Source organism: Drosophila simulans, chromosome 3L, assembly GCF_016746395.2.
Source record: "Drosophila simulans strain w501 chromosome 3L, Prin_Dsim_3.1, whole genome shotgun sequence".
NCBI classification, from domain to species: domain Eukaryota; kingdom Metazoa; phylum Arthropoda; class Insecta; order Diptera; family Drosophilidae; genus Drosophila; species Drosophila simulans.
The window spans coordinates 649,161-667,303 of NC_052522.2; the positions used below are offsets into that span (position 1 = coordinate 649,161).

The following is an 18,143-nucleotide window of genomic DNA, read 5'->3' on the forward strand; positions in this document are numbered from 1 at the left end:
TAACTAGCTCTCGAAGTCCCCCAAAACCCAATCCCAATTCCAATCCCCAGTCCCCAGTCCCTCGTACCCCGAAAATCGTCCCATTCGCGCGCCTCCGCCACAGGAATTCGTTCTTTTTTTCTTTTGGGCCTTTTTGTTGCTGCCTTTTGATCGCGTGCGTTTGTGTGTGAATCTTTACACTGAGCACAATGCGGGACCAGCTTGGTCGCACAATGAAAATAATGCCTTTAAATTGCGTTAAAACAGAATATTGAGTCGTCCTCGAAAAAATCGTAATATAAGGAGCATTCGGCTTACGTAATATCCCTCTTTGGGCATATTCTAAGCAACTATAGTTATAAGATATTGAATTGCACCCTATTTATATATTATAGCACGTAATTACTCTATACATATTTTTAAATATTCCTTTCCCGTGTCGTTCCCATCACATAAGGTACACTACACAATCATTAAGAAACGCCATGAATCGATTTGACTTAGCCTTAATCACATGCCAGTGCAATTACATTGCTGGTATCAATAAAAATAAACTCGTTTTACGCTTATTAATAGTAACATTTAATGCTATTTGTTGATTGTGTTGAGTCTAAATACTCTTTTACATGAGCAAGCTGTTCTGTACTGGATTGCTTCTACATATTCGGGATGATTTAAGCGAAATAAATACGAATTTATGGGCCTTAAATACATTAGAAATGGGGACTTACATGAAATAAACCAAGAACGCTAGGCATAATTTTTTTGGATTGTTTAGAAAATTAAAATTTTTCAAGGGAAAATGCAGACGGTATACCGCAGATAGTTTTTGTAAATCGATGAGCAAAACATCGTAACATTATGCACAACTTATGCAAAAATTAAAAGACAATTTCGAAATAGGGGATCCCCAAAACCGCAAACCCTGCGACTAATAGTTAAGATTGCCTTTTGCCAAATCCGCCATTTTGCTTTCGATCGTTTCGTTAATGAAAATTTCTCGCTGTGCTTAGACAACGCTCTCGCACGCCAATGCAATCGAGCAGCTAGGCTTTTGCTGTCGGCGAGAGAGGGACGGAGCGAGTATCTGGGCGAGTGTGTGTACGAGGTTTGCTTGCTATGTTTTTCCGAACACAGCGGAGCAACGACAACAAAAGCAGACAGAGCGGGCCAAAAAATGTTAGATGCCGACCGCCCTCCGCAGGCCCCGTTTCTTCGATTGTGTGGCGTTAACCATTACATGCAAACTCACACCTACAGGCGATGCCGGCAGAGCCGTCGGCAGAGGCCGCGGCAAGCGCGCATTCATTCATACTTGTTGCTCTGCGCTCATGTATCTGTATCGGTGTGAACTCCCCGCTAATGTGTTGGTGTGTCGGTGTATTGGTATGTCGTTGATTGCGCCGCAAACTAAAGTTTCGTGAGGCATTTGTTTCAGTACGTCACCGACAGTGCCATCGAAAAGAAGGAGGAGGCGGTGAGCCGGACTCAGCACTTGGGAATTATAGTGTGTAGAGTGTTGAGTATGGAGTAGGACTGTCGCTGGCATCTGGTCACACTGTTAAGGGGGTCTTGTCAAGTAACGTGCCGGGATTCTTTCAATTCTCGAATCTTTAAGACTCAATAGTGTCTTCGAACAAGTGTAGTGTGCCTAACGTTTAAATTGCCCAAAAAAATTTGCAACTTTTTTACGACGCAGTTGCAAAGAAAACAAAGCAAGCCAGCCAAGAGCAACTTAAACGACGTATTTAACAATACAAAAAATCGAAAAAACCTAAAGCGAGAGAGGCGAAACTAGGGGAACACAACAACAAACGCGACAACAACAAGAATTAAAAACAAACTCGCTCGCGACTTTTGAGCCTCGCAACTGAATAATTAAAATTAGAAGCGGAAAAGTAAATACAAAAAAAACAATAAATAAATTTCAAATAAAGAACCCGAAACGCTTATACACATACGTACGTATATAAGTATTTGGAAAGAACAAAAAATGGCGCACAAAGAAACTGTGAACTTATACAATCAAAAAATTTTTATTTGATTGCATGTCCATATATATGTATGTGTACATGTGAACTTTGTACCAGTGACAATGAGACGACAGACGCAGATGATGATTAAGGCAGCGATGATGAATGAAACTGTGCCCTACGCTGATGTACGACCGATGTACTATCAATGAAAGGGCCTAGAAGATACCGAGATATAAGATAAATCAAAACAAACACACCATATAACAGAGTTGTGCGGTGGGAGTGGATAAGCTCTATATACACACTCTTTTGGCGGCGTGCATTGAACTAATTTGTCGTTGTTGCTCTTTCTGTTTTTTGTACGCGACTAGTTTTCCTCGTTTCGTTTCTTTTGCCTTTTTATAATACCCTCTGTGTATTTATTTAAAGCGCAAATGTTTTAGATACGACATATAGCCAGGGGGAGGGCGGCGATGGGGGCTACGAGGGGGCGGGGACCAGACCAGAGCTAGCCAGTCAGACCGCTGTCGACAAATAAAACAACAAAGTAAACTACAGAAACAACTAAAAGGCAAACTTGCCTATCTGCCTAGCCTTATATTGATGTTGTTGGTGTGTTGTTGTAGCTGCTCTTGTTGTTGCTGAATTTCAGTGCGTGTGCTCAGCATTTAACTAAACTGGCACACACGCACACCAACACCAGAGAACGGAAAACGAAAAAAAATTAAAACACACCAACAGCTACACCAACACTCAACAACAGCCACACAAAGAGGCACACCAACACTATCACACTGAGTTGTCAGGGCTGGCAGTCTAGTGCTTATATAATCACCGTCTAATGGGCTTTGTTTGTAAGTATTGAATGCAATTTGTTTAAAAATGTTTTATATCATTTTACGTGTGTTAAAATGTGCAGCGCCCTTGTGTGCATGCAATGCAACTCGAACAGCTGTTTGCCATAACACAAAACAGCTGTTCCACTGCAAGTCCTAAAAAAGAAAAAATAAGTAAAGAACAACAAAAAGAGCGACTGCGACGCCGGCTGCGCAGCCATGTGTCCTTACAGCAGTCATTGTGAGAGACTTTCTTGCGCACCAAAAAATATCAAGTATACGCAACCGACACCGCAATCGGGAGAGCGAGCGAGCAACCGAGTGCTCTCTCCGCGCGGCGTTGCCAGATTGTCATTTACTGTTATTCAAGTGAATCCATGTACAGGCAAACTTCGCAAAGGGGAACCACAGTTGTACCGGTAAATTAATTAAAACTATTTATTAACGTTAAAATATCTCTTTATGGTTATACTTAAAATTAATATTTCGTTTCGTATAAATTACAAACACTAAACAGTGCTCCAAATAATATAATTCTTTCGAATTGAGCTTGATCTAACTGAACTTGTTAATAATATATTAATATTGTAGTGTGAGCACTAAAACGGTGTTGCATACTTTTGAAAACGTTTTATCCCGGCAAGCCTATATCCCAGGCAATTTTTGTAAAATTATTGAGTTTAAAATATTTATTTTGTACTAAATTTTTCAAATTTCGTTCAGAAGGGCAAATGGTTTTCAATTACAGAAGTTGAATGCAACCCAGTTAGCCTAGATCGAGCGTATTTGAATGAAATCACTTAATTCGATAATTGAACATTGTTACGAGTATTATTAATATTTTTTGTGCGCCTCTGGTAATTTGAAACCCATTAGGGTTGCCAAAGCGCCGCGGTAATTTGGTGAGCAGCAAAACTAGTGCGCAAAATGAGTTTGCAGCCCCAATGCGTATTGTCCGTACTATATAGTACGTAATAAACAGCCAAGGCGCAATATGCGCAGCTTCAATACAGAGCCGACAGATACGGATACAGATGGGCACACACTAAATAGTTTTTCGGAAGGGGTTTTCGCTGTTTTCGGGCTATCGGGGGCCGAGGCCTACCCAGTTCTGAATGGTTGCTGGTGTTATTGTTGTACTTGGAGGCGCCTTCTTCGAGCCTCAAGTTCGCATCGAGGGAATGAACTGACAAACGAGTCGCCATGTGTATCTGTGTTTATAGTTATTGTTGTATGGTAGTTTTTTCTGCTTGTTGTAGTAGTTTCTGTCTTTCTATTATATTTAAATGCGCAATTAAGATTGGCACTGCCCGTGGCAGCGCAACAACAACACGAACCACAAGAAAACAACAGCAACAGAAGCGGTAACAAGATCAAAGTATTCACAAAATTGAACCAGTTTGAGTTTTACGCATTTATCATTCGTCGTCCGAATCTGATCAAAATCGCACAACCTAAATCCGCGAACAGCAGATCTTTGGCTGCAGATAAAAAACACGAGCCAAGAATTAAAATAATTTCGTTTTCTGGGGGTAAAATTAAGTTAAACACTTAACCACATGCTCCATGTTCCATATTCGTGATTGATCGATCCGATTTGACACGAATATTTTGCTTAATTTGTGGGAACCAAAACATAATGCCAAGACATTAAGGGTTTAACTACAAATTGGTAAGGCAGGAATGTTTGTCAAGCCTCCAATTAGCGTGTTGCTTTCTCTTCAAATGATAATGTCACATTGAGGAAAATAGGTTTAGTCAGAAAACCACAATATATTTCGATTTCAATTATTTTTTATCGAATTTTATTGCAGATTTTTAAAGTCCAATATTTTGTATAATGATCTCTAAGACATCAAGTATACGCCAACATACTGAGTCAGCTAAGAGCTTTGAAACAAAATATAACGTATACGTCTGGTAAAAATTAAATTTCCCAGCTTAAAACTATAAAACTTCTCTTGAGCTGCAGTAAACTTAAATGTTCCCAAATACTTATTTTAAAGACACCCTCTATCCTAGATGCTCTATGACATTTTATGGCTTTTAATTGACCAGACGCTGTCGCACATGTCCAACGATAATGATCCGTTTAGTTATTTTCGTATAGACAGCGATTTATTTATAAATGCCGCGACGGATCTCTCCTTCTGCCAGCTATATTCTGGTGGCTATATCTGCCACAGTGTCTGCCATAATTAGGCGCACAGTTGGCGCAATTAAGGCGCTGGCCAAAGTCTTTTACAAGCGAACGTCATCGAGCAGCATAAATAATCGCAATCCAAATACGCGGCCAAACAAATATTAACAAGATCTGAGATCTGAGAGGAAATCGCGGCACTGCCTGGAAATCGTTTAGCTTCTTCGTACTTTTTCTTTTTTTTTTGTTTGGCTCTGACGTAAAATGGCCCGAGTCAATTTCGATTTCATTCAGCTCTCGATGACGTACACATTGGCCTCTCAACGACCACCGCCCACCACCCACCGCACACCGCCCCTTTACATTGCCGCAGCAGACAACCTTGTAAAGTTTTTGTGCGTCATTTGCCGCTGCTATTTTTTCAGCAGCGATTTCCACGGCTCTTTCCCTTCTGGGCAGCAGTTGTTTTGCAATTTTATCGCCGCCGCATCTCCAATAATAATATCAACTCGTAAAAGTCCAGGCCCTGCACAAATTACACAGATATATGTACATAAGTTCGTAAGATTCCCTGCGTGCGTCATAGTTTTCTGTAATTCTCGATCTCGTTACTGCCTGGCCATTTCCATATCTACTTGCGGAGGAGCTATATGTACATATATATTCCTAATCTGTCGGCGGTCGTTGATCGCACTCATCGAGTTTCCCCGAAAGTGACTAAGTGCATGGCTACTTTCTCGGCTATTCTGGGCTTATTTGCATATGGACTTGGAGCGGCTCATGGACTGGTTCATAGGTCGCCTGTGACTCAATCTGCAAATGTGTAAATCGGATTTCCTATTCTGGGAACTATCGTTGATCGTTGCCGTTTCCTAATCTCTATAAATACCAAGGGTCGATAGAATTTCAGAGAATTCTAAGTGAATCAGCGGACTTAGTAAGTAGTTTTTGCCCAGTTGCGACGAGTTTTTAAATACTTTACCAAGCGCCACCATATGTCTGTTTTTTAGTAATAATAAGATATTCACAAAGTAACTACATGAATGTATTATGTATGTTGGAGTGAAGCAGACCCTAACTAGTGCAGACTCAGGACAAATCAGGCAAATGCGAGGGATTCGAGTGGCTGACTGGCTGGGTATCAGAACCGACCACATCGCCTTGGGTATTCGTATTCAGATACATGTGCCCCCCGTCCATGTGCCATATCAAATCCTATATAATCCGAACAAGAGGCTGGGAATCAAGCGTTCATTCAAGCGACTTATTTAGACACTCGCTCGCATTTGGACTTGAATGAGTTAGTTGTGTTGTTTGTTGTTGCTCGGTTTACTTCCGCTGCTACTATAATGGGTGTACGCGAGTGTGCACGTGTGTGGGTGTGTGGGTGTCGTGAGCGTATATGTGCGGATCTGAGTGTGGGTGCATGTGTGTATTATGTTTTTGTCGCTGCCTGCGATTTTCATTCATTAAATGCAAGCGCAGCACACACACACACACACATGCGCCGATTGCGACGGCACGCACACACGAATACGTATTCGATTCATTCATAAATTCATGCAGCAGCAGCAGCAGCAACAAACGCCGCCCCCTCCTCCCACGCCCCCACTGCGGCCTCTGCCACTGGCTCTGCCTGCGTCGGCGTCTCGTATCATCGCTCCAACAACAAAAGCGGCAGCACTATGGCAGCAGCAACCTCAAATGCGCTCTTGCTGCTGCTGCCGATGCACTGAAAGAAACGGAGTGAAATATCCCCTCGCTGGAAATAATAGTTTTTGCTGGTTAGTGTGAACTTTTGGCTACAGAACTTTTGTAAGTTATTGTTTAAAGAAAAATTGATCACTTGCTAGAAAAATAATGTAGCCTACTTACCAGCTTTCAAAGCTATAGAGATTTAAAAAATATTTATTTATTCAAGCCCGATTTCTTACTGTGTCCCCTTGGTTTATCTATGCCAAACATCGCACCGTGGTTCCCGTTTCCAGTCTCCATTTCCACAATTTCCCCATTTCCCCCTCCACCGCCAGCTGGCGGCTTCGTTGCATTTTATAGATTCGTTCTAAATTTCAATGAAATTTCATTGAGCACGCAGAGCACGGCAGCAACAACACCATCAACCATCGCTGATAACTTCGGATCGGATCCCTATCTCTATCGCTTGTCGTTGTTTGCTATGGGGTCAGTCATTCAATAGGATCGACCCGAGCATAGCTTGCCCCATCCAAGTTCCCTTAATGTGCTGATTTCGTTCATTCACAATATACGATTGTGTCCGCAATTATGGTAATAAACTAATAAAAACTCTATTAAACGTACTTCCGGTACGCGATTATGCCAATAACCTACAAAAATAAATGAGAACTATAAATAAATGGTGTATACGCTACAGTATCGATACAGTATCAGTCGGAGTCAAGTCATACTTGGCCAACCCTTGGCATCTAGTTTGAGATTGATACTATCCCACTAATTTCGACCCTGTGACTACTATTATTTTGCCCACCACTGTGATTATGCACTGTGTACGGTTATGAATGAATGAAGTTCACACACACTCGCACACTGGCTCTCACCCACACGCGCAGCTACCCTACCCACACATACAACTCGTGTTTGCTTCGTCGGTGTGGTTTTGGTCACATTATTTCCGGCTGGCGGCTTTTGGCTGGGTTTTTATTTATAGCTGGGGCGTCGGAACTTCTTCTTCATCAGCAGCGAAGTCTTCTGCCTACTTACGGCTCTTCACCGGCTGCTTCTTCTCTGCCTTTCGTCCCAACATGTTGCACACTTAAAAAAAATCTGACTGTCATGCACTACAAATTCCAAAAGCATTTTAAAGTGAGAACTATTTTACCGAAGGAATACAATGTGTATACTTCCAATTCAAATCTTCGAAGATTCGAATTTTTTGTCCAATTACTTCCAATTTCCAAGTGACTTTTCTCTCTGTGTGCTTGTATGTTGGCCACTCCAAAAATGCAGTTGGCAGCACTTCCTCATTTGGACGCACCGGAAGTGAGCGGAAATGCTCGCACACTCGCATTAGTCACTTTTGTTTTCACTTCTTGAGACACCCGCCCGCGCCATGTGTCCCATATATCCCCACAAATGCACGCATATACATACATATATCCCCACTTTAGCTTCCGTTGATAAAACCCAGTCCCGCGACCTCCCGTCCCGATCCCACTGGCTGCTATTTATGGCGAAAGTGTTTGGTGGAGTTTGTTATTGTTGGGCCCCCGAGTTCAATAGTGCTTTGAACTCTAGCTGCCCCGTCCCCGTCCCGTCTCTCTCGCACCCCTCCTGCCGTCTCTTTCGTTTCGTGTGTGTCTGACTCTTTCTGGCTGGGAATGCATCGAAAATAGAGCGGCAAATTGTCTGGCTGCCTCTGCTTCTGCTGCCGCTGCTTTTGCTGCTCTTGCTGCTTTGGCTTTGGCTTTAGCTTTAGCTTCAGCTATAGCCGTGGCGAAAAAGGGCGAATGAATGGGTCTCAGATCAGGAAAGGCGGCGGCGGTGGCGGCGACGACGACGATGGTGGGAGGGGCACTACTTCCGCCGCGAGGCTTACGCAAAAAGACGTTAAATTTATGAATATGAATGAGCCTCCTCCACTCGCAGCGATCGCCGCTCGTCCCCACGCTGCACTCACATGGCATGGAGGCACCGAAACTGGGCCAAATGTCATTAATACATCAGATCCGGACATGCGAGCGGGAAGCAAATCATGCGTTGACAGCGGGGACCACGCAAATAGGGACGAAGGGGGGAAGTCTCGTAGCATCTAGTAGGCCGGGCAGCATTGGCCGGGGCGACGCCCACATTTGGAGCGGATTCCAAACTCCGACGACGACTGCTACTCCTACTTGGCCACATCCACATCCACATCCGATTGCAGCCAGTTTGTTGTTGGTTGGCCGAGGAATGTGCTATTATTATGCCAACCGAGCGAAGAGAGATCGCTTGGCCACTCCACGATTTTCTGCATCCGCCTCGCGGGAATGCGAATGCCACAGAACGGGGTGGGGTGGGGTACATGCTGTTTAGGGAGTTAACTATATAGTTATATATTTAAAGATTACTGTAAGACATTGAATGGTGCTCCATACAGATCACTGATGTATATAACGCCTGGTCAGAACAAAAGTACGGCGCTGGGCCAGTGACACGGACTTGGGAAGAGACAGAGATGCGGATGCAACTATCCAACTAGACTATGGCCACAAAGGCGGGCGCTGGCCAGTGCATTCAACTGGAATTTGGGTCGGGTGGCGTGGCAAGATGCAAGCGGCAAGACGCTCGAATGCGCTTTCTTCCACAGCCACAGCCACATCCACATCCACTGCCATTTCCATATCCACTCCTGCTCCGGTTCCTGCGCCTCCCCCCAAGTTCCCCCTTTCATTATCATCGGGTTCATTCAGGAGGGAAATGGGGACTGGTGGGTGGGGCGGCGTCCGTCGGGCGGTTCGTTAGCGGGCCAATTGTTGTCACTACTGCCTCTGTTTTTCTTTCCTTTTTTTTTTTTGCCTTTCAATTGTGCGACTTTGTGGCGCTGCCCAACACTTGTATGCTAATGCAACAGCCTTCGCTTTCCCAGCACAGTGGGACCAGACACGCAGTCACCGAACAAAGCATATGAAAATATAGCTATGTTTTTTGATATCCTTTAGGATCGCTGTACATCCGGCAGATCGTCGTAGGAATTCTTACTGACCGGACATCAGCTTTTACCCATGCGAGTACCAATCCGACCCACTGTGCCTCCCCATTGCCTCAATTGCAGTTGCAGTTGATGGCTCTCGAGTGTGCGTGTGCCCATTTGCAGCGGCGTCAGCGTCAGCGGCTTATCTCCTCCAACCTGGCGGCCACTGCACCACTGCACCACCGTGCAAATGCAACTGCAACTGCGAGTGCAACTGACGAGCCACTGTTAATTTTGCCAAGTTTTTTGCTGCCCAGTTTTTGCTGCTGTGCAAGTCTCTCATGCATAAAATTTTACACGACATAATTTTTCATGAAATGGCTGGGATCCTCCCGGTGCGGCGTCGTTGTCGACGTCTCTTTCCGACGTCTAACCAAGCCGAGTGGTACCAGTACTACTATATAGCCACCGGCTATATCCACATCCACAACCACGTCCACGTCCATCCCGTTGCCGTTGTTTTGGGCAGGTTCGGTGCACTTTTTGCCGGCTGACCGCGCTCACTCGAGTAGAAATTATGTGCAATTTGTCTAGCCAGGGGTCTGGTATCTAGTCGCTAGTCGCTAGACTCTAGACTCTACAGCAGTCTACAGTTCGATTTCGATTCCATTTAACTCCGCCCCGTATGGTTGCACATAAAGGAAGTTCGGTGGTAAAGGGTTCGGTTTTACTATTGTTTTTGGATTGAATTATTTATGTAAGTTCAAAATGCAATGGTAAACATAACCACCACTCTGTTACTTGATACAATTGATATAAGGAGATGTATGTATGATTCGGTGCCTCTAGTTTCTCCCAGTGCATTACTGCTTCTTAATGATCGGTGGGCTGTATGCGCATCACGTGCTTCCTATTAGATCGCGGGTATTATCATTAGGTTCGGTGCGGTGTGCTTCGGTTCGGTTCGGTTCGGGCCGACTTTCGACCAGGCCAAAAGCAATTACACCGAAAGGGGGAATTCTTCTGCCATCGAATCGGATCGCATCTACCGTACGATCGCTAACCATGCAGCCGGCTGGGAATGGAAATGGGTATGCGAATGGGAAGGAAAACGGTAATGCCAGTGCCAGTGCCAGTGCCAGTCGCTCCACGTCATAGGTGCTCCTCAAGTGGTGGTATATCGCGGCCCTGCTGATAAGTTGTATTAATTATTTTTATGGTCTTGACGTTGCTCCGTTGATGTTGTAAATAGTACACACAGTCGGTCGAAAGTCCAAGAAGCTTTCGATTGGGAAATCTTGCTTGGTTTTCCCTTTGTTTTTCAATTTTCTTCCCGAGGAGAGAAGAGGAACAGAACTCAATTTCCGCCTGAGGCCGACTCTTTTCCACCCGGTAAGTGCCAGGCATGTGACTCAATCTTGAGTATTTTCGTACCCTTGGCGCATGGCTGTGGTGGGGCTACGGCCATGGCATCACATGTCATTTATAGTTTGGCCTTTGTATGGGCCTACCGTCGTCGGCCTGTTGATAAGCCGTAGATTGAGCGCGTGCTTTGTGACTGGGCTGCTCGGGTCTGGTTGCTCCGGGCCTCATTCCGCTTCTACCGAGGGGTCCACAGGTGTGTGTACACTTTCGAAATTCCAGAAATTCTCGCGTCAAGTAGCCGCCCCGAAAACCTTATCACTCAGACGATCGTCCAGCCACTGATTCCTGTGTTACTCCACTGGAGGGCCGCGAAAGCGACGAAAGCTTGTCAATGGATGGCATTGATACGGGACAGTTGGCTGGATTGATTGGGTTGATTGTGGGCCATCGTAAATACACCTGGCGCCCGGAATTCAGGGAATTGCTAATCAGAAAGGTGCAAAGGCTTAACCAAATGGAATTTAATGAATTTGTGGTATTTATAGAAAGAAGGGGCATAAATAGAACAGCTTTATATTTGTAGATAAAATCTAGTAAATTTAAAGATCTCTTTAAGAAAAAAATCTAGTTACCAGACCACAAAATCATAACACAATTTTCGAGTTGCATTCCTATTAAGATCTATGTCTAGATTTAAATCTAAACAGAAAGTACTTCTAGCTACTGAAATCCACGATCAAATCGGGTCTGATTTATTTCCGTTTTCGTGATATTTCCGAGCCAGTTGGGGATTGTCCCATTTGGCATTTGATATGCATGCAGCCGACCGATACAACACTCCCCCGCTTTTGGACCCAGTAGATCCCCCCAGCGATCTGCGGCCATAAATAACCAGTAAAGCCTATGGAATTTCCTATAAATAAGTTCATGACGAATGTAACAAAAATTCCCCGAGCAACCTTAGCCCCGCGCCCTTCTTTACAAACGTTTGTGTGTGTGTGTGTGTTGTAAATGACCTCGTTCACATAAAGTTCAGAAATTCCATTTACAAACTTGTAATTGAAAAAATCCACACACACACGAGCGAGATTGTCTAGAGACAAAGTCAAACACGTTGGAATTTTTGTTTTTTTTACCGTTCAATGACGAATTTTACAGAGTGTGTGTGTGTGTGTGTGTGCGTTGTTTACGAAAAACAAAAAACAGAACGCCACCAGCTACAAACACACGAAGAAAAACAAAATAAAAAACGAAACGAAAATTCCAAAAAGACACTTACGAAAGCCCCACAGCATTTTTTATTGTTCCGTAGATTACAACATATAGGAAAACGCTAGAAGCGCTGAAGAATTTTCGGGGGCGAGAAGAAGAGTGCGCTACACGCCGATATATCGGTATACTGATGTGACAAAATGCAAAAGTAGCACAGATTCAAATGCAGATAGGGATACTCTTCTCGCCGGCTTGGAAGAAGAAGGCGGCTGGAAGGGGAGCGACTGGAAGGGGCGGGCAGTGTCGGTTTGTTTGTGGAATGCCGTTTTGTAAGTTTCTTATGCATGCGCCTTCAAACATAGTTCGGCATCGAAACTTTCTAGCACACCGACACACATACGAACGCGATCCAGCCGACACACACACACGCACGCAGCCACACACTTAAGCGACTTTCGAAAGGTACAACTTTTAACGAAGTCGCTGCCTCAGCCGCTGCTCAGCCGACGCCACTGCCGCTGCCGCCGCCGCTGCCTCTGTCGACTTCGAATTCCAACGCCAAGATGAAAGATCGGCGCAAAAGAAAAGAAATATTCATTCAGTAAAATTTCATAGCTGCAGCCGCATGGTTGTGCCGCTCTCGCCTGCTCTTGCTTTTCGCGCAACAAACCGAAACGAGAAACACATAAATATCAAAGTGTGAACACTAGCGTACATATAAAAACTTTAAATCTAAACTTAACTTAACTTGAGCAACATGAGCAACAAATGAACACGGGAAAGCGGTTCCAGCGAAGAGGTTACAAGGAGAGCAGACACAACCGCATTCCAGAAAGTTTAAATAACGCTGGAAGAAGGGGGAAAGTGGAAAACTAAACTCGAACTCGAACTCAGTGTGCCAGTGTATGTGTGTGGAATGCAGAAGAGGAAGAAGCAGCAGCAGCAGAATAAGCAGCGAATAGAAAATATGTCTTCAAACTGGTTTTTCGGTTTTTAGACTGTCGTCGTCGGCCAATCGGGTTCCATTGACATCCGAACGAAAAAAATAATGCCTAACCTTCGATGGGAACACTCGTAAGTCGGAATTCACACACAATATGCACACACACAACGCCGTTTATTGGCTGAAATTGGATGCTGTGTGTATGTGCGGTTATTTAGAAATTCAAATTGAAATTTTTCAAGCGTGAGTCATGCGACTGAGCGTGGGTTTTTGAGACCCGTTTCATTCTTCCCGACTCGACGATCCTAACCTTCACTGGGAACAGGAGTTAGCCGCCAGAACGTGAATGGGAACAGAATCGGGAACGGGAACAGTCATAAAAGTTGCATCACTCAGCACAAAAAGACGAAGAGGCGGGCAGACGGAGACACAAACAAGTCAACCACCAGCATAGAATGCGGCTGCCAGACAGGCGAGACGGCAATAGTAGTGGCGGCAAGAAAAGGCGCGACAAGCAGAAGAACCGTTTTACTGAGAAAAGAAGAGCGTGCACGCGGCGTCAGGGTGCGAGCGGGATAGCAAAACAGGCAAAGGGAAAAGGGACCGAAAAACACTGAGAGAAATAAGAGTAAGGTGAACATGAAAATTAAGATCTTAACTGAACTCGTATATTCTTTGCAGCAATACTTTGGTTAAACGACAGTCAATGAACATTTTTTTTTAACATCGTAAGAAAATGTACCATCTATGTTTACAAGGTTGAGAGTCGTTTTTCCTTACCCTCATAATATCGTAATTCGAGCGATATTAAACGTAATATTTTTTCACAGTGTCATCGGTCATTCTCTTCGCTCTGACTTATCCCGTTTGTTTTGCAGTTCCTCGTTTTTTCCTCGGCATTCCGTTGTTTCGTCCGAAAACCAAATTCAGCAGAAAAAGAGCTCTTCAGCGGGAATATCGATATGATATCGATGGGAGAGCCGATTTTTTGGGCCCATTAATTTGCATACTCGAAAGACGAAGGAGTTACAGGAAAGGGCAGCGAGCGGTGCGTTTTTATACCACATCATAAATGTCAATTAAAAACGATATTTTTGTATTGTCAAGTTGCGCCCGTCGCATCGCCATAAAATGTGTTATAAAAAAGCTAACGGTTAATGCTACGGTCTGCTGAAGTTCATGTGTGGAAGAGTGGAAAAAAATGAGAAAAGAGGGAAAGAAACAAAAACTATTCGCCGCTCAATAGAAAGTTTGTGTTAATAAAAAATACCTAAAAACTTAAACACACAAAATATGTGTGTCGAAATATGTATGGCAGCAACAAAAAAGAGTGAATGAAAAAATGTTGACCTAATTTTCGGGGACCAGTTGGGGTTGTTGTTTTTGTTTTTGGTCTTGTTTATTTCAGCAACGTCGACGGCGGCAGAGGCGGCGGCGCATACTTTCCCACACAGCTTCCAGCTCATTCCCATTCCAGATTCCAGGCCATTCCCAGCAGCGTGTGATCATCGCGGGAGCAGCGCCACCGTTCCCTTCGCACGCTTTCCTCTCCTTCCCGCTGGAACGACGTCTAAATTAATGATTGTTAAATGGAGATTGCGTATTTTATGTCAGTGTGTGTGTGTATGTGCTAGGCACTCCACACACCAATGCAGTTGGAGAAATACGGGCGCGCCTGCGCAGAAACTATTTATAAAGGTATGTAATCCCCAATTTGATAACTCACAGGCATTTTACAGTTCACGTCCCCCCACCCCAAAAAAAAAGCAAAAACTCAGCGCCACTAATTGTGTGCTATTTTTATTAAAAAAAAAAAAAAAAATAAAAAACGAAAAGAAAAGAAGGAAAGAATGAAAGACTAAAACCTTAAGATCATTTTTTTTTTCTCGCGGCGCGTGTGAAAATATTTAGGCTAGCCAAGGTATTTTTATTCTCGCCTCTTGTGGATCTTTGAGTCCCTCGTTCTTCGCTTCTTTGTGGTCTCTCTTGCTTTTTAAAGTGTTAACTGGCAGCATATAATTTCGGTCGACTTGACATACATTATAATTATAGTTATTAAATGTGAGCCAGGCACGTGCGTGAAAAACGCTCAGATGCAGATGTTGTTGATGTTATAAAGACCACGATCGAATGAGGAAAAACGGAAAACGAACGAAAAGCGTTTGTAACTCCAATGATTTGACTACGAAACCGGTTTTCGATTTGGTTTGACTGTTTTTCATACAAGTGAGATCATTTTGAAAGCTGATTTTGTCAATGAATACCACATTCCACATTCCGATGGTCGATTTTTGTTGTTTGGTGTGCCTACACAGATATAGCGATATCGTGTAACAAAGCTTTGAACTTATGCCGACAGATCCAAGTCGGATCGAGATGGGTATGGGGATGGAGATGGAGATGGGGCTGGGAAATCGAAGGTGAGTGCAGTGCCACGGACTTATAAAAACTTATTCATGGATTTAAAAGGTTGAAAAGATTTCACTACAATTATATTCATAAAAATATTTGTTATCTTTCCCTAGTATTAATACAAATGTTTCGAAAAAGATACTGATGCTGACCACATATTAAATCTGCCTATAACTAGACTCTAATCATGTATTCTGTATACCATACCTTGTGATATTCTTTTTTAATTACCATTAATAAAATATTTAGGATAAATGCTTCCAATTCCATAGAAATGGACAGCATGCTGCTGGATGGATTTTGCTCAGTGTAAGAGCCGCGCCTGCGCCGCTGCTGTAGCTACATTGTCTCTATTGCTCTTTTCCGACTGTCTTCCCAAGGCGAGTTGGATGTTGGACGTGGAGAATGAAAATCGGAGTCAATGAGAAGGCCTGCTTGGGTAAACAGCATTCCAAGCATACCAGCGGCGACCGAATCTAAACAACTTGATGTTGGTATTTTATGCTTTGTTTGCCCATTACAAAAGCCCTTTTGATTCGTAAACGCGGCGCTGATAACGCTGCGGAGACGATAAGCGATGTATGTGTGTAGTTAGGTGTGGGTATAGTGCGAGTGAGTACGTAACCCGGTCGGGGCGACCCACCTGGGCAATGAACTCCGACCGTCCGACCGTCCGACCGACCGACGGTTTTTTCATTCATGAAACGATCGACAAAGTGGATCACGTTGGACAGAGGTGGAGAGCTATACGGCCGAAAAGTCGTGATAAACATATTTACCAATTGATTATTTTCCAACACAAACACGCGTTGGCTTACATAAGTGCCAACATATATCGCTTAGTATATATGTATGTGGCTTCTGGCATATAGCACATGCCAAGGTGCTAATCAGCATGCACACACACATCGATTTCCACATAGGTCCACGTACATGCGATGGATTCGGATTTGGATTTGGAATAGGAATAGGAATCGGAATAGGCATGGGCAAGGGCACTTGGATTTGGGGTGACTTTCTAAATGCCCCGTGGCAGCTGCAGCTGTTTCTTCCCCACTTCCCGATTCACGGTTCCGATTTCCTAGAATTCAATATAAACTCGTATGCTATGCAAACTGGAGCGACGACTCCCTGGAATGCCTTGTGTAACTAAATTTAAACGCCTTATAGGCCCGAGATGTGCCACTTCACATGGCGATTTAGTGGGCAGTTATTGTGCTATGCCTCATTAGGATGGAAGATCAAAGCCGAAAGATATCCGAAAACAAGTATTTGTCGGCCCGTTTATGTCTACTTAAATGATGGAGCTTATCTATAAGTCTCCACATTTTTTAGTCTTAGATAATTTGCATTTACTTTGTAATCATTACTTAAATGTATCATCCCAGAACTTATTGAATTGTATTGTATTACATGTTGGATTGTAAGAGATGTCGAAAATAAACGTGCCTTCGGTGTGCAAATTAATCGCTAATCGCAGGCATTATTAATTACAGGGCTTAACATGAAAATCTCTCTTATTATTACCCCCAATTCAGGGGCATAAACTTAGTTTGGCTCGTCGCAACGGAATGTTGATTCTCTGCAATAAAATGCTTATAAATAGAATCGATCCAAGCGTTGTAAATGGCCAAGATACAAAAATAGTTGGCCAGGAGAAACTTCTACCAAGCTTAGCTCATCGCATTCCGATTCCTTGGCTCGAAGTGAACTGTGCTGATATTGTTTAAAATGCGGCACGTAGCCGAAGGAGAGTGGCCAAGAGAAAGAGAAACAGTCGAAAGCACAATCGTCGCTACACTCGCAGAAATTTGAGTCGAAACCCAAACGGTTCTTCATGCAGAAAAAGGAGGCGAGAAACTAAGATCAACAACTGCGAGTAAAGACAACAACTTTTAAAAATTTAATGATACTTTAGCTAAAATTTCTGTAAGTGTACGCAAACAGATACAGATACAGTGCATGCTCAGATACAGATACAGACGGTTTGCAGACGCTAGACGGCGGTAAATGTGTCTTTCTTGAAATGAAAACATTTCACAATCCCGGATACGCATTGGAATGTCGGTGGCACTAACCGGGAAAGTTGCCGGGCGAGGAGAGGGGCTGGGGTTTTGGCCATAAAGCGTCGCTCTGCACTCCACACAGATACAGATACAGATACAGATGTAGCTGCAGCCCCACGGACACAGATGCAGATGCAGATACATCTGTGGGCCAAGCGAAAATAGCCGCAATTGCTGCAATAGAAAAACACAAAAAGAGAAAAATCACCGGAGGCTCTGCTAATGCACTTTCCATTGTACTCTTGGCCAGGTGATGTGGGTTGGGCTTGGATTTGGGCTGGCTTGGCATTTGGGCTGGCCTTCACATGGCCACGTTTCCATGTGGTTCGGCTTCCTCCTCGAATTTCCCACGGAGATTATATCATAGCGCGGCTAACAGATCCTGATTTGTATTGCTCCGGAAACTCTCAGGAAATTGCTACGAGAGAGTTTCCTAATCGCAATTGCATATTTCGAACGCGAACGATAATAGTGATTGCAGATTACTATTATAATGCTATCAATTAGAGTAACGAGTCCCAAGTACAATAACTAGAAAACCCAACTGAATAAGAGCAATTAAAAAG

At 43.8% G+C, this 18,143-nt stretch overlaps 1 long non-coding RNA gene across 1 annotated transcript; it reads left to right on the forward strand.

The window, feature by feature from the left end:
• Positions 1-286: 286 nt before the first annotated feature.
• LOC27208598 lies at positions 287-16,985 on the forward strand. Its single transcript, XR_005544051.2, has 2 exons — positions 287-15,519; positions 15,761-16,985. It is a non-coding gene; the product is annotated as an uncharacterized LOC27208598 (long non-coding RNA).
• The last annotated feature ends 1,158 nt before the right edge of the window (positions 16,986-18,143 follow it).